The 16,998-nt window shown below is 42.5% G+C and overlaps 1 protein-coding gene across 1 annotated transcript in view; it reads right to left on the reverse strand.

Moving 5' to 3' along the window:
* Positions 1-10,555, reverse strand: part of CHRNA9 (cholinergic receptor nicotinic alpha 9 subunit) — a 42,315-nt gene extending 31,760 nt beyond the window's left edge. The window contains exon 1 of the mRNA XM_058722780.1: positions 10,352-10,555. The gene's annotated coding sequence lies outside the window, so the exon portion shown is untranslated. The remainder of the gene's footprint in view (positions 1-10,351) is intronic.
* Positions 10,556-16,998: the final 6,443 nt, after the last annotated feature.

Below are 16,998 nucleotides of genomic sequence, written 5' to 3' on the forward strand. Positions count from 1 at the left end.
ACATGCTTCTACTATAATGCCTGTCCTACTGTTTAATTGCTTACAAGGTTGTTCCCCCAACCAGACTGAATAGCTCCCAAAGGCTCTATTTGTCTTGTTATCCCCAGTGCCTGGGATACACAAAAGGCCCAATAAATGCTCATGAAATACACTATTGTTGTGGCAAGAACAAGAGTCTGTCAAGAGGTCTTCTGATGGCCAGCTCACCTCTTCCTACGCCAGGCTTCCCCAGGCAGCCTTGGTCAGCCTCCCCTGAGGAATGACACTGCCTGGTGTCCTCTGGGAAAGCATGGTGGCAGCTGAGTGCTTTGGGTCCTAACCTTACTCTGCCTGTACCTGGGCCAGCCTGGCTCCCTGCAGGGCAGCCTTAAGAGGAAGAAGAAACCCGGATATAAATGTACCTGGTAGAGAAGCCAGCTACTTGTTCCCAGCTCCATCAATGTTCCGGCTTGTCAGAGCAGACTCTGCTTTGGAAGGGGTGCACTGTGTTTGGCCTGGGAGCCAACAGATTCCAGTCAGAATGGAAGGAGCTAAGTGAGTTTAGATTCCATTTTTGACCCCAGTGCAGTGCAGTAACAGTCAAGCTACATATATGCTCAAGATTCTAAGCTCCTAGAGAAAGATCTGTATTTAACTCACCTTAGGTGGCAAGCCCCTTGGCAGGGGGGAAACATCGCTTAATTATTTTTGATGAAAAGGAATATTTTTAGATAAAAATTAAAATTGTTTGCTATTTTCCTAATACAAAAGGCCCCCGGGGAGCAGGTTCTGACCAGAACCCTGCTACTTAATCTAGTCTCATTGCAAAAATTTACTAGATGCTGGGCAGAGAGTTTATGGAAGAATTAATACATTGCCCCTTCCCTCAAGGTGCTAATGGAGAAAAAAGACAAACTTCTAAGAAAAGTTGAATCATAAATAAATAAACAAGAGTTGAACAAGAAATACAAGAAGAATATGCCTCAAAGGGGTGACTCACTCTCTACCAAAGGAGAAGTTCAGAGAAGGGAGAAGCCATTGGCCCCCAGGGTGATGGCTCAAAAGACACAGAGACAGCATAGCTCTCACCTGACAGGTTGGACCAGCAAGCCAGAGGGCATGGGGTGAGATTGGGGGACATCCTGGTAGAAAGAAAAGAGTAGATTCTTTGAACTTGGGGTTTGAGTTTCTGTTTTGCCATTTATTCGCTAGAGATCTCAGACATTTGTTAACCTCTCTGCACCTCACTTTTCTCATGGCCTCCATATAGCATTCAAGACTGCAAACATTTAGCACAAACACATGTGCTAAGCCCTGCAAACAAACATGAAAAGAGAAGTGTTTTGTCCTCAAGAGCTACCATGCGAGAAGGGGATCAGTAAATATTAGTCCCCCTCTTCCTTTACCCTCCAGGTGTCTGTCACCCTAAAGGAGGGGTGAGCAGACCCAGTGGACTATTACTAAGTGGAATGCAGGATGTGGGTTCAGAAGTGTGGAGACAGAAAAAAAAGAAAAAGTGCGGAGACAGAATAAGCTCATTACCATCCACTTTGGAAGATTCCTGCCCTCCTGTCCCACCTTCTATTAGGAAATGGGTCTTTCCTCCCTGAGGCAGAGATCCTGATTTGCAACCACCCCTCTTGTGCTTTGACAAAGTCTGGGAGTTGCCAAAGTCAAAGGCAGTAACCCTTAGACAAATGCTATCATTGTCCAAATGCTTATTTACCTACTCACTTAATTTATTTAATTGCAAAAGACAACCACTAGGGGGCCTAGGAGCAAGAAGCTAAGCTCAGACCCCATTTATCAAGCAGAATGCGTGTCATTCTTGACGAAAAATGTAGTCAGGGTCTACAAAACATACACTGTGAGCTGAAAACAATACCTTCTGCCCCTTCTGCTAACTCTTAGTAAAGAACGTGGCTCCCTTGAGGCTAAAAAGCATTCTTAACTCATCCCATCCTCCACAAGCCATCAGACTAGGCCAAGGGTTTCTTAGCTCCGATTCCATTTTTCAGTGTTTCCTCCTGATTAAAGCCCTTTGGCTCAGCAGGATTGTCTATAATGATAGTAAATGGTTCACATGATGATGAGGCAATCTTTTCACATCTTGAGCTGCAATCCGTCTTTTAAAACCTTGCCACTCACTGTCTGAATTCACAGCCCTGAATTCTCAGGAAAGCCATCAACCTGGGGTTATTGGTCTGGGTTCGTATGCCTCGGGCCCCGCCCCGCCCCCCACCCCCTACCCATTTCTCACACCACAGGCAGAGACTTGAATAGCTATTGTACCTACCTATGGCAATCGTCATTAAAATCAATCACTCGTTTGCCAAAACACATACCCACTCACACACACACAACCCCCTGACACAAAAACCGCACAAAACTCGGGTCCCTATGTGTCCCTGGGGTCACGATAACTCAAGTCTCCGTGACCGAAACGGAGTGGCAAAAGTTGTTTTTCCTTAGCAGGAGTCTGCTTTCACAAAGATTCATCTCCTACATTTTCTCTGAGACCCTCACACACACTACAGCAACAAAGGAAAGGAGCATGATTTCCCAAGCAGGTTGCCTAGAAACCACTCCTGTGTTTCTGAAACTAATTTAAACATGAAAATTCAGCTCCTGACTCATGCCAGGAACGCATGTAATGGTTTTCTCAGTATTTTACTTTCTTTTTCTTTCACATTACAAAATAATGCAAGCTCGTTGCACAAAAATGGAAAGGAAGATGAAAATACACAGGTCCAGAAAGAGAAAAATCCCCCATAATCTCACCGTCAGAGGCAACCACTGTTATCATTTGGGGATATTTTCTTCCAGGCTTTTTTTTCTATGTATTTTTAATATTGTTGATATTAACACTGAATTTACATAGATCTTGCTTTTCTCACTTAGTATATTGTCAGCATTTCCCATCTGGCTGAAATTCTCAGAATATTGATTTTTTTTTAAATACCGCATTATATTACAGTCAATTTTCCATTATTTACGTAACCATTCCCTTAATGCTCGACATTTAGATTATTGCCAATCTTACACCTTTTTTTTTCAATCTTACACCATTTTGATCAGTGTTGTCATGGTCATCTTAGTACAAAACACTATGTATCTCATAATAATAAAATCATAAAAGGAATTTCAAAAGCCTGAAATTTTTAGAAACTTTTAAAAATTGGACTAATGCATGTTTACAGTATATTTTTAAATTTAAACAATACATTAAAAAGTAAATTGAGCGGTGCCTGGGTGGCTCAGTCGGTTAAACATCCGACTCTTGATTTTGGCTCATGTCATGATCCTAGGATTGTGGGATCAAATCCTGCATCGGGCTCCACACTGACAGCATGGAAGCTGCTTGGGATTCTCTCTCTCTCTCTCTCTCTCTCTCTCTCTCTCCCTCTGCCCCTCTCCCCAGCTCGTGTTCTCTCTCTTTCTAAAATAAAAAAAAATTTTTTTAAATAAGTAAATTGAAATTCAAAGTAAAAGAGGGTTCTTCTAACTAGTACCACTTCCTAGAGGTAACCACTGCCCACTGCTACCAGAAGTCTTCTATGAATATAAAGGCACATATATATGCTTGTTTATTTGACACCACACTGTTCTACCACACTTTTTTTCATTTATTACATCTTGGGCGTCTTTCTTCATCAATCCAAATTGGTCTCTTCTTTTTAGAAGTTGCACGCTATTCTATTAGATGGCATGCTGTCACTCACATGCTGTGGACAGAACTTGTTACTGCACTCGATACATTTTCACTGAGCTGGGTACCAGGCAGTGGGTCTGATATGACACTACTCCAACCACACTGTACCTTTGCTGGAAGAGGGAACAGACAGTAGCAGAGGTAACAGCTTTACCCCTGGAATTCGCACTGTAGGTTATAGAGGTCTCCAAATTTTTCCTTTTGTAAAATTTTGTTCTTTGGTTGTTGTTTTCAAACCAAAAGTTTGTACCCTTTTACTAATCCTCCCCCCAGCCCCAAGGAACCTCCATTCTACCTCTGTTTCTATGAGTTCGACATTCTTAATCTATTTTTTTCTTTTTAGATTCTCTGTGTAAGTGATACCATACAGTATTTGCCTTTCTCTGTCTGGCTTATTTCATTTAGCATAATGCCTTCCACATTCATCCATGTGAATCAACAAATGGCAGGATTTCTTTATTTTTTAAGACTGAATAATATTCAATTATTTTGTAGAATGCATTCAATTAATATATAATATGTATTATCCTTACATTGTGTATGTCTAAATATTATATATATATATACACATTATTATGTATATTATGTGTATATATATATATCATTATTATGTGTATTATGTGTATATATATATATATATATATATATATATATCACTCATCCATCAACAGACACTCAGGTTGTTTCCACAACTTGACTATAGGAACAACATACTGCAATGACCATGGGAATACTAATATCTCTTCAAGATAATGAGTGTATTTCCTCTGGATAAAAACTCAGAAGTGGGATTGCTGGATCATATGGTAATTCTATTTTTAATTTCTTGAGGAGCCTCCATAATGTTTTCCCAGTGGCTGCACCAGTTTGCATTCCCACCAACAGTGTAAGAGGGTTCCACTTTCTCCACATCCTCACCAACATCTATTGTCTCTTGTCTTTTTTATAACTCTCCTAACAGGTATGAAGGGATATCTCTGTGTGGTTTTTATTTGTATTTCTAGTGATGGCAAGCACCTTCTCATGGACCCATGGGCCATTTGTATGTCTTCCTTGGAAAAAATGTCTATTCAGATTCTTGGCCCATTTTTTAATTGGGTTATTTTGTGTCTGCTGTTTGAGTTACTTTTACATTTTAGATATGAACCCTTATCAGATTTGTGGCTTGCAAGTATTTTCTCCCGTTCCATAGTTGACTTTTAATTTTTTTAATGGTTTCCTTTGCTGTGCAGGGGCTTTTAGTTTGATATAGTCCCACCTGTTTATTTTTGCTTTTATTGTTTTTGCATCTCCAAACTTTTCTGATCTCCACATATGTTGAATTTTTGAGCATGTACCCCCCAGCCATTTATGTATATTTATTTATGTTATATACATGTACTACTTATGAATATATTATTTACATGATAGAACATACACTAAAAATAGACATTTTAATGGGTTGAATTAAAGATGAAATAGACATTAATTCACCTAATAATAAATTATATTAAAATATATAATAAAAGCATTTTATTGTTTTTGATAAGAGCAATGTGATTGCTTTGTTATATTTAAAATATTTAAAAATATTGGCTTAACACCTTGTATTACAGTTATTCTGGGGTCTGATTCTAAGTTCAGCTTATAATCAACAGTAGATTTTTTTTTTGATGATGATTAAAGATTTTTTCTTCTTTTCTTTTTTTCTCAAGTTAGTCAACATACAGTATAGTCTTGGCTCAGAAGTAGAACTCAGTAATTCATCACATATATAACACCCAGTGCTCATCCCAACAAGTGCCCTCCTTAATGCCCATCACCCATTTAGCCCACCCCCCCCCCCAGTTGATTTTAAGGGTTGTCATTGCTGGCCCCACTCAGAGTCCTGCCCACCAAAAATGCAAATTCACTTTGTGCTCACATTATTAAGTTTGTCTTTGATTCATGGCTACCTTGGAAGAATCTTTTAAGGCTAGTTATCCATTTTATAAGCTTTAGCTTACCTAAAGTTAGATCATATATTCCATAAATCCACTTAACCAGGCACATGTCCAAAACCAGACTCATGATCTTCCATTTCAAACCTGCTCTTTCCCTCATCTTCCACATCTCAGTTATTCACAACTCCGTTCCCCCCAGTTGGTCAGGCCAGAATCCTCAAGTCTCTCCTCAGGTTTCCTTTCCTTCTCTCAGCTCCACAAGGAATGAATGCATTAGCAAATCCATTAGCTCTACCTTCAGGGCATATCCAGAATCTGGGCACTTCCTGCCCCTTCTCCGCTTACTGTCCTGGTCTAACCCACTGTCTTCTCTTACCTACAGTTATTGCAATGACACCCTAACCATTTGCCCTGCTTCTGCCCTTTCCCCTCCACAATCTCTGCATCACAGTAGCATGTATTTGCCTTTTAAAACTTTTTTCTTTTTGGGGAGCACCTGGGTGGCTCAGTTGATTATGCACCTGACTCTAGATTTTGGCTCAGGTCATGATCTCACAGTTGGTGAGTTCGAGCCCCATATTGGGCTTTGCACCGAGAGCATGGAGCCTATTTGGCATTCTCTCTCTCTCTCTCTCTCTCTCTCTGCCCCTCCTCTGTTTGCTCTCTCTCTTTCTCAAAGTAAATAAAGTTTAAATAAATAAACAAATGTGCTTTTTTTAATGTCAAGCTTACAGAAAAGCAAAGAATACTATTCCCTTATCCCATATTCCTCTATAGTTCCTATTTTGCTCATCTGATTATCTGCCTGCCCATCTATCTATCTACCCATCTAAAGGGCATATATGGTAGGCCATTTACTCCTAAACACTTTAGTGTGTATTTTGAGTATATTGTCTTGTATAACATAGTACAGTTACCAACCTTAGTAAATACAACATTGGTAAAGTAATTATATCTAACCTACTATCTTTCTCCCTAGTTTATTAATGGACTCACTGATGTTCTGAATGATGCTTTATTTTCTTTAGAACAGGATCTGGCCTGAGATCAGGGTCAGTTAGAGTATTTGATTGCTGGGACTCATTAGTCTCCTTTAACTTGACACATTTTACCTAGTCTTTCTTTGTCTTTTATGACACTGATATTTTTGAAGACTACTAGTTTCCTCTCCTGTTTTTATTTTTTTAAATTTTTTTAATGTTTATTTATTTTTGAGACACAGACAGAGCGTGAGCAGGGGAAGGGCAGAGAGAGAGAGGGAGATACAGAATCCGAAACAGGTTCCAGGCTCTGAGCTGTGAGCACAGAGCCCGACGTGGGGCCTGAACCCACCAACTGCGAGATCATGACCTGAGCCGAAGTCGGACGCTTAACCGACTGAGCCACCCAGTCGCCCCTCCTCTCCTGTTTTTAAAAGAATTTTTTCATTTGGGGCTTTTGATGTTTCCTCACCATTAAACTCAGGTTATATATTCCTGACCCCAACATTACGGAGATGCTATGTCCTTCTCAGGGCATCACATCTGGAAGCAGACAAAGTCCATCTGCCCCTTACTGGAGGCATAAATTTTAATCACACAGTCAAGGTGTGATCTGACTTCTTCACGGTGCAGTTACCATTTTTTCCCTTGCAATAAGGAATCTTTGAGTGGCACTTTAAGACCACGCAAGTATCCTCTTCCTCATCAAAACTTCCATTTAGATTTAGCAACCATTGAGGATTCTTGCCTGGGCCAATCTCTTAGTGGAGGATTGTAACTGGTAACTTTCAATCTCCAGCACATCCTGCACAGTATCAGCCAGCACACGGCTTTCTACTGGAAGCAAGAGCCCTTTCTTCCCCCTTATCTCTTTCCTAGCATGGATGAGTGGATTGCAATTTTTCAATACTTTATAACTCATGGTTGTCTTTAATTATTTTGACGTTCAAACCATCCCCAATTTACCCATTGGAAGCTGCCTATGCGCTTTTTTTTTTAATGTTTACTTAGTTTTGAGAGAGAGAGGGGTAGAGTGCGAGTGGGGGAGGGGCAGAGGGTTCTGTCAGCACAGAGCCCTACGTGGAGCTCAAACTCATGAACCATGAGATCATGGCCTGAGCCGAAGTCGGACACTTAACAGACTGAGCCACCCAGGCACCCCTTATGCACCTCTTTTAAAATGAGATCACATACATGTATCCACTTTTTGAAAGTTCACATTATGCCACTCGGCTTTTGCAAAAGACCTACATTACTACCTGTTTTCACTAACGGAAAGAAACCCAAGAGAGTTTTTGCTTTTGTGAGAAAAAGTGAAAAGCAAAAATAGCATTCAGTGTTTGTGTGACAGCAAGCCGTTACAGAGGCAGCGCGGCAATGAGGGGGGGCCCCATCTGAGCTCCTTCCCCAGGAACCACACTCAGCATCTCAGCATCAAGCCACCATAGCTTTGAACTGTGTCACGAACATCTGTGTATTTGTTAGCAAGAAGTGTCCCGAAGGCATCAGAAAAGCCTATGAAAGGTTATTTTTTGAGTCTGGGGAACACTCAAAATTTCTCCATATAAATAAGTGGTAATTGCTTCTGTGCTTTACGCTATTTTGGCTTATGAAAGGTTTCATGGGAACACTGTACTTTCAGATAGAGGGGGAAATCTGTAGATGCTCTAAGCTCTAGCTGTGTAACCTCTCCAAATGAAGAGCCCATTTCTAGCCCTGGTTTTGGAGCCCTCCCTCAAAGAAACAGCATGCTGCCCAAGATAGTCCTAAGATGTAAAGAAAGATTCACCCTGAAAATCTCTGAACAAAAATGTCTCTGTTAAAGATAACATGGTGCTTATGTACGTGCTGGCTTACTGAACCCTCCAGAGGGGCAGGTACTATGCACTGGACATGGGGACTCAAGTAAGACCAAGCTCCAGAAGCGCACAGGCCAGTCCAACAGACTGATGTCCGAACAGACGAGAAGCCAAGAGAGGCAGTGTGGCACAGTGGCTGAGAGCACAGACTCCTAGCCCCAGTGGCTGCAGTGAAACCCCCTTCTCCCGCTCACAGCTGTCTGACTTTGGCAAGTTACCTAACATGGCTGCACTTCAGTCTGACCCATCGGTACACTGAGCACCATTATGATATGTCTGGCTTGTAGCACCGCTGTAATAACTGAGTGAGTCAGTAGTAAAGTACTCAAACCAGTGTTTGGTGCACAGGAAGCTCTCAGTAGGTGTTGGCTGTTGTTAAAATAAAATATAGTAAATAGATGTGCTCTAAGAAGGAAGATGTAAGCTTTCTGGGAGTTTCAAAGGAAATAGCAAGTGAGCTAGACTAGAAGGAGGAAAAGGACCCCCAGGCAGATCGAAGGGCTCTGGGCAGACAGGAAGTATCTCATTCCCTCAATGACTATTCCTTGTTCATACACTTTGTGTTTTGCCCTTGTGTCTCCCCTCCCCTCTGACTTCTTGTTTTCCTTATTATACCAAGGAGCGGACAAACTCACCAATAGGCACTATACCCCATGACATATTGATAGCATTTCACAACATTAAATATCACTTCAACACAATCAGGATTGACTCCCTGCCCATCTGACCTCACCTCCCACAGCTCTAAATGTCTTCCCCAGGCCCACTCGGAGTCTTTCCACCTAGCCTTCAGGGAACTAGGGAGCCAATGCAGGGCCTGACTTGGGATGCAAAAGGGATGGGGTAGGAGTTATGAACTCAGATGGAAGATAGTAGCCAAAATGAGTGAAGAGGCAAATAAGAAGGTAATAGGGAATAGTGAGGACTGCAGGAGCTGTGCTCTCATGACCAACTCAAGCATTCAAGCTCATTTTTTTTTTTTTTGAAAACTTTGTGTGGGCAAGGGCAATATTCAAAGTAATTACAACTAGTAGGGCATGGATGCCCATCAGAACAGATCACAGCATAAACAACCAGCACTGATGCAGACCTACCCTGTGCCCTCCACTCCGTCCAAAATAAAAATGTCTCTAATCAAGACTCTGGATCTACTCCGCTGGTGTCCAAGTTGTACCTCTGCCCTGGTCCAGGTCAGAGCAGGAAAACTAGGTGTCCACCCCAGGATTATATGTAGCAGCAAGCACTGTACCTGTACATAGTAGGTGCTTAATAAATATTTGTTGAATAGAGAAGCAGCATGGTTAGAAGCATGGACTCCAGAGCCAGATGGCGTTGGGCTAGAGTCTTGGCTATGCTGGGAATTGGCTGTGTGGCCTTGAGAAAGTTACTTAAACTCTCTGTGCTTCAGTCAGCTTACCTATAAAGTGGGTATAATAGTAGTTGTGAGATTAAATAAGAAAATACATGTTAGGACACTACCCAGTACCTAGGCCAGTAACTACCAAGTGAGAACTCAATAAATATCATTTATCAATATCAGTTATGTAGCATTCAAGAAAGAGGTGTTTGGAGGACTTACACCACAGTGGGAGTGACATAAAGGATCTAAGCCACCAGTCAGGTAGACAGAGGTCAAATGTTGGCCAGCTCCAGGAAAGAAATCGCTGTCATTTAGCTGAAGCCAGATTCTTTGTACTGGAATTTCAGAGCTACCCTGCCTGGCTCTAGAACTTTCTAGATCCTTTCTTCTTTGATTCCAGGCATGGTCTTCCTGACCCCAAGGAGTCGTCCTGGCAAAAAAAGATGTTACCCCAGATGTTACACCTGGGAGTGCCCGTTCTCATTCCCTGCCTCTGTCAGTCTCTGGGAAGCCTTTCTCAAGTCAGGAGCAATGCTCACCCTGGGCTGGGGGCCTCATAGGCATGTGGACCACTGCCTCATTCCCTGGTTAGATGTCCAATTGTGTCCTCTTCCTGTCACCACGCAGCTCATCCACTCTGTCACATAGAGCTAGACGGGTAATATCTCATAGCTCTGGTGATTAACCAGCAAACTGTTCACTATGTGGCTCCAAGAAGCAGACAAGGCAGTGTTTTTGTTTACAGATTAGCCACTTATTAAGGCCTAGATGCTAGCGTTCATTGGCTATTTCTAAGGAAGTTGAGCAATGGTGACTTATGCTTTTCTACCTCTGGAACGGAGTAGGAGGGGGTTTTCAAACATCGTGTGCCTCAGCAACTGAAAGGAACTCTAAAAGGGCTCCTTTCTGGTCTGTGGCTAATCCAGGTGACTTTGGGATCCCTATTTCCTCAAGATTAGAGTACACACAGCAGATATCCTCTTTATCAATTGGCTACAGATGTTTCCTATCCCAGCGGTTTGAGACAAGCAATTGCAGCCACTACCACCGGATATAAACAGAGACTTTACAACCACAAGCTTCCTTGTCTGTTGCTTTAGCCCTTCTGCTTCCAAAGTGCCATGGGAGAATAAAGTGCATCTCCTGGTCCACAACTGCATTTCCAACCAATTCCTGCATAAGGATGACAAGGTTAAAAGGACAGTGAGGGCTAGCAATTGGTTATCTATTCTTGCTTATCCATAGCATTTAGTAGGAAAAACGGTATGTTCATTTTCTATTTAACTGCTTGATTATAGATGCCAAGGTAGGGCTATAAGAAGTCATAATGTTAGAGCAGGAAGGGACCCTGGAGATCAAATTAGCTAACCTATTTCAGAGAAACTGAGGCCTGGAACATTAGACTTCTCTCTCAAGGCCATGACATTGGCCTGCATGGAGCCAAAACTAGAACATCAATATCCTGGGCTGCAGGTCTAAAGTACTAACCCTTACTCCAGTGGCATTTCACAATGGCAGAAGAAATACAGACGAGGCTGACTTTAGTCGTTGGATCCAATCCTACTTGAGTCTGAGTATTTCTCACAACCCCAGCAATATTCTTGTGGAGGAGATTCTAATTGTGTCCAGAATCCATTCTCCCATTCTTCAGTAATACAATGCCAAAGTTAGCAGGGCACAAGGCTGCTCAGGAAAAAAAAAAGTTACACTTCCTAGTGTGCCTTACAATGTACTCATGTCTGAGTCCTGGTCAGCGGGATGTAAAGGAAAGTGGTGAGTGCTTTAAAGGATGAAAATGTACACTTTCCTCCAGACCAATGACTGGAATGCTGATCCAAGGTCTGGAGCTGGAGCAGTCATCTTGGGCCACAAGGTAGAAGCCATGTGTTGAATAAGATGGAACAACAAGAAAGAAGGAATCCGGTGATCAGGGCACCACCATACCAGCCCCAGGTTGCCTCTGTTTATATGAGAGATAAATATTTTTTAATCTTTTTAAAACTACTACTATTTGGGGGTTTCAGACTCAAGAAAAATAATGTAGCTATAATGCCAGCTGTAAAACTATTTTGAAAGTTTCTTGCAGAATTTTCTGGAAAGAAATATAAGGATTTTGTCTTTTGGACCTAGTGCCTACTTAGAGAGAAGCATCTATTTCACAGAGAAAGGTGGGAGCCAAGGAAAGGTCCCATCATAAAATGTAGCCGCTTTCTGCTGATTTGACTTCATTTGGTTTTTAAACCAGTTTCTCCTTTAAAACAAGAGTTCCCTGGGAAAGCTAAGCTCAACTGTTCACATCTGAGAATCAGAACATCCCCTACTGATTTGTAAGGAGTTTGGGGAACAGGTGTTGTGGTGTCTAGGCTTAAGGAGGAAGTGACTCTTTGGGGAGGGTAGGCCATGTGGGACTGATGGGGTGGGTGTACAGGACAGCGAAGAGGTGAAAAGGGTGTCAGAAAGGGAGGTGCACAGGTGCTGGGTGCTAAATCGCTGTGGGTCTACTTTAACTTCCTTGGGATGCTGGGACAGCACATGACCACCAGAGGGCAGCAGCGGGTGGTGAAATTCCAGGGGCTCCACACAGCGCAGCTCGCTTAGGTCCCCAAGGGAACGCAGCTGGCCCATCCACCCTGGGTCTCTCTGTTTCTTTGTCCAGAATTGCGCCCCCCCCCCGCCCCCCGCCCCTTACCAGGAGGAGTGGGAAAGGAGTCGCGTCCCTGAGCAGAGGAGGCTGAGCCAGCAGCTTTCATAAGCATCAGTTCAGGGCTCCCTGACAATCGTTCCCTCCCTCTGCCCCTTTTTGCCAGCTCTACATCGCACATTCAACATTTTATTAAAATAGGCTTTACATTGGTTTGCTTTTTTTTTTTTTTTTTTACTTAGCCTTGCACTAAGCAATAAGACCTGTGAAATAATGGGTTTGTTGTGTTATAAATATTACATTAAAATACGACCGTATCACCAGAAAACTCTCTTGTTACCACCAGTGGTATACTTGGAGAAACACTGCATAATTTCGTCAATCCCCCCCCCCCCCATTTACCCAACAAAGAGGGTAATAATATTATCACCATTTTACAGATGAAGACATGAGGCTCTGTGAGATTAAATAGCTTCCTCAAGAGTTCTCACCAGAGCTAGGATTTGAGCCAAGTTCTGTTTGACTTAAAAGGCTATAGCCCTTGTTTTCTCCAGGAGCAGGGAGGCAGAGACCTCCTAAGCTGAAGAAGAGGAGGAATAAGAGTGAAGAGTCCCAATCTCACTTGAAATCTTCCTTTCAGCTCTCCTTCACTTATCCCCATTTCTTCTTTGCTTTCAGTTCTACGAAAGTCTCCTTCTCACTCACCAAGGCAGAACATTCCAGAACACATCCCTCATAAATAAAGACTGCCAATTCTTCATGAGGAATAAAATGTCTTTTGGAATTTTTTTTTTTTTGTCATTTCTAAAATGATGATAAAGAAATTCAGCTGTTTGTAGCTCTGGACGCACTGATAGGGAAGAAGAACTCATGTCTGTGGAAGGGTCTCACAACAGCCCTGTGGGAGGCTGCGGAGCGTGTCCTTGTCACATTGAGCCCAAAGCGGTTCGTACCTGAGAATTACCTAAAGTGGCTACTCACACCTGAGAATTGTGGTGACAGGTGTGGCGGAAGACAAATCCCTAGACTCTGCCACTTACCAGCTGTGTGACCTTGGGCAAGGCCCCGATTGTCTCTGATAAGAGAGGAGAAATTTGGGTCTCCAAGGGTTATGTAGCTTTAAGTGGGGACCCTACCAGTTAGTATGAAAACACTCCATTATCACTGTTAGTATTTTAAATTGCTGTGAAAGTAAAAAGGGCTTTCATGTTAAGAACCCAGTTAGCTTGAAGTAAATTGTAGCACTTAGAGCAAATATTGCCTTTTCTTCTCGGAAACTTCACAGAAAGAACAAAAGAAAGAAAGGGAGAAAGGAAGGAAGGAAGAAAGAAAGAGGAAGGAAGGAAGAAAGAAAAGGTGAGTTGAAAGAACAATTCCTTAAGCAGAAAAAAAAATTGTTAAATTTGGAAATATCCCGGACCCCACAGTCTCACTTTAGACCTTGTTTCCTCTTTCCTTAATATCCTAGTCCAATATGCGTGACCTTTTGCCTCTGCCCCAGGGCCTCACAGACAGAACGGACAGGACAAACAGGACATGACTTTGCCCAAATTAGTTTCACTTTCTCCAAACCAGGCCATGGCCACAGCCAGGGAGAACTGTTTTTCACTAGTACCTCATTACATCTTTTTGTCTTCCTTCTCCTCTGGAGAGGATACTCATTCTGTAGAAAAAGCTTGGCTGACCAAGGGGAGAGAACATCATTCTTATCACAGCCTAACTGTAGATATCGAGACCCTAGCCTGTCCCCCGCCCCCACCACAAATATGTAACCGTCTACATCTCAAACACCCTCCCTGTTTCTGAGGGTTTCATGTGTCTAATTGGTTCGATGTTGAGGGAGTTTGGAGCTGTCAGGCACTTGTCAATGGCTGAAGGAGAAAGAAATACATAAAAAGATTTGTTAATAGTCACTTTGTGCCAAACAGAACTCACATTTGTCTTCTGTCTAAAAAGCCGGAAGGAAAATAATAAAAAAAAAATTAAAAAATGAAAAGCGGGTCGTCATCGACTTTGAATGTGGTTTCATTGATGCTGTTAGAAAATATTTTACCTCTAAATGAAAATAAAGATGAACTGCCTCTCTGAGGAGGCAGAAGTTAAGTGATAATAGAAAGAAAAGAAAAGTTGGTATAATTTTGTGTGAGGTTTGGTGACATTCAGTGTCCCAGAACAGTGCTTTGGGAATCATCTTCCCTTTTGATCTTGCGGTATGAATGGACATAGAGGCCAACTATCTAAAGAATCACCTGGGTACATGTGGCAGAACAAAAGAATCTGCCAGGAAGGGGAAAATCACACATATACAAATAAGCAGAAACATTAACTCCAGTCTGGCTAACTATTAAGTTATAATTTCTTCTCCACACCATAGCATACCAACTAATCACTCAGCAAGGTAAAAAGCGTAGTAAAATTTATTTTTCAGATTTATCTCACCTTGCTGCCGGCTCAGCCCTCCCGATACACATCTGCCAACTGCCTCTTCCACGACCCCTTCTCCCCCAGGGACCAGGGAGTTGTGCTCATCTTGATTTCTTCTGTAAGCTGTGGGGCCTTAGGATGATCTGATGCAGGTATATAGTCTTCCCAACATCTCTCTCTTCCACTTTCTTTTCTTGCTTTCCTGCATCCATTTTCTGCATCCTCCTCACCCAGATACTTCCATCCCTGGCAGTTTTGTCTGTGATCTCACTTGCCTCCTCCTTCTGATTAGGCCAGTCTTCGAGCATCCATGAGGCTGCATGATATGGAATGAACGTAGATCACCAGAATGTCAAAATCCTGGCTTTTTACCTCCTAGCTGTGTGATCTTTGTCCAGTTACTTAACATACCTGCTTCAAGAAACCAGCAGCTATAATACTACCTCGGAGGAATTTTGAGACGGTGGAATGAGAAAATGTACGTCATGATTATGGCACATTAAACAGCATGGTTTTTTCTTGTATCCCCCCAAATAGTCCTGGTTTAATGGATTCTTTGTCACAGGTTACACTAAATAGTCTAGCACGATTATTACTCAGGTTTCATTCAATGTTTTCATTCATCATTCTAGGGAACACAGTAACATTCATTTTTGGCACCTGCCTCTGGGGAGGTAGTGACATCTTTTTTTGGTCATAGATCAATTTCCATAACTGGCCCTTTACCTTCACATAGTGCAGCAGGCTCTGCTCAGTTTGCAACTGTGAAAATCCTCAATGGTTTCACGCTTAGCCCTGGGAAACCTCTGATGGCCCCTTGGGAGCCAGAACAGTACCAAACAAGAAGTTTCTACTTCTCTTCCGCTCACAGGGCACTGCCCAGAAAAGGTGGGAGGGCTGCCTGCTCAAGTGTGGCCTTCAAAGACAAGGTGGAGATGAAAAAGAAGTGAGAATGTGGCACAGTAGCCTGTGAACCCGCGACATGTAGCTGTGGGGGAACAGTGGCCCCGAAGGAGCCATTTGCACAAACCAGTTCATGACCGGAAAATGGAACCACCCGCAAACAGAGCCTGTTAAGACAGGGACAGGGTTTTCCGTACTGCTTTTACCCTAGAGAGGATTATGCCTCATCTCAGCTCTCAGTGCAATTTGTTTTGATGCTGCTCACACAGGTTCCTTTTAGGAGGAAAAAATTGCAAAATCACTAATTTTCTTTTCCTTTACACCTCAGTTCCAATTAAGTCCGAGGCCAGACTCAATTGCAAATGGGTATGTATTAGTTAAGATACAGTTAAGGCTGCTGTGTAAAAGGGACACGAAAAGTGGAATTTTATTTTTCTGGTGTAACAGTCTGAGCATAAGCTTTTCAGAGCTGGTACATGTGCTTTGGTGTTGGACCCCCAGTTTCCTCCTATCTTTTTGCTTTGCTGTTCTCAATATATATATATATATATATATATATATATATATATGGCTTACATCTTGTGGTGTCATATGGCTGCTGTGGCTCCCACGATCACATCCACATTCCAGCTGGCAAGAAGAAGGAAAGAAAGAAGGGAGGGCATCTTGCTTTCTTTTAAAAGAAGTCTGGGGGGCGTCTGGGTGGCTCAGTCAGTTGAGCGTCCGACTTCGGTTCAGGTCATGATCTCACCGTTCGTGAGTTCCAGCCCCGCATCGGGCTCTGTGCTGACAGCTCGGAGCCTGGAGCCTGTTTCAGATTCTGTGTCTCCCTCTCTCTCTCTGACCCTCCCCCGTTCATGCTCTGTCTCTCTCTGTCTCAAAAATAAATAAAAACGTTAAAAAAAAATAAAAAATAAAAGAAGTCTGGAAGTTCCAAACATCAATTCTGCTTTCATACCATTGGCCAGAACTTAGCAACATGAGCACACTAGCTGCAAGCTGCAAGGGAGACTGGGAAATGTAGTCCTAGATGGGCAACCATGAGTCCAGCTAAAACATTGCTACAGAAGAAGGGTAGAATGTGATATGGGGGCACACTTACCACTCTGCCCAAAGGACCAAGCCAGTGTATAAATAAGTGAAGCCTGCTGGGTACAAGGATATCTGCATATTTTATGTGGGTAGTGAAGCCTACAGGTGGAGCAAACAGGAAAGCCC

The sequence above is a fragment of the Neofelis nebulosa genome, chromosome 3, assembly GCF_028018385.1.
Source record: "Neofelis nebulosa isolate mNeoNeb1 chromosome 3, mNeoNeb1.pri, whole genome shotgun sequence".
Classification (NCBI taxonomy): domain Eukaryota; kingdom Metazoa; phylum Chordata; class Mammalia; order Carnivora; family Felidae; genus Neofelis; species Neofelis nebulosa.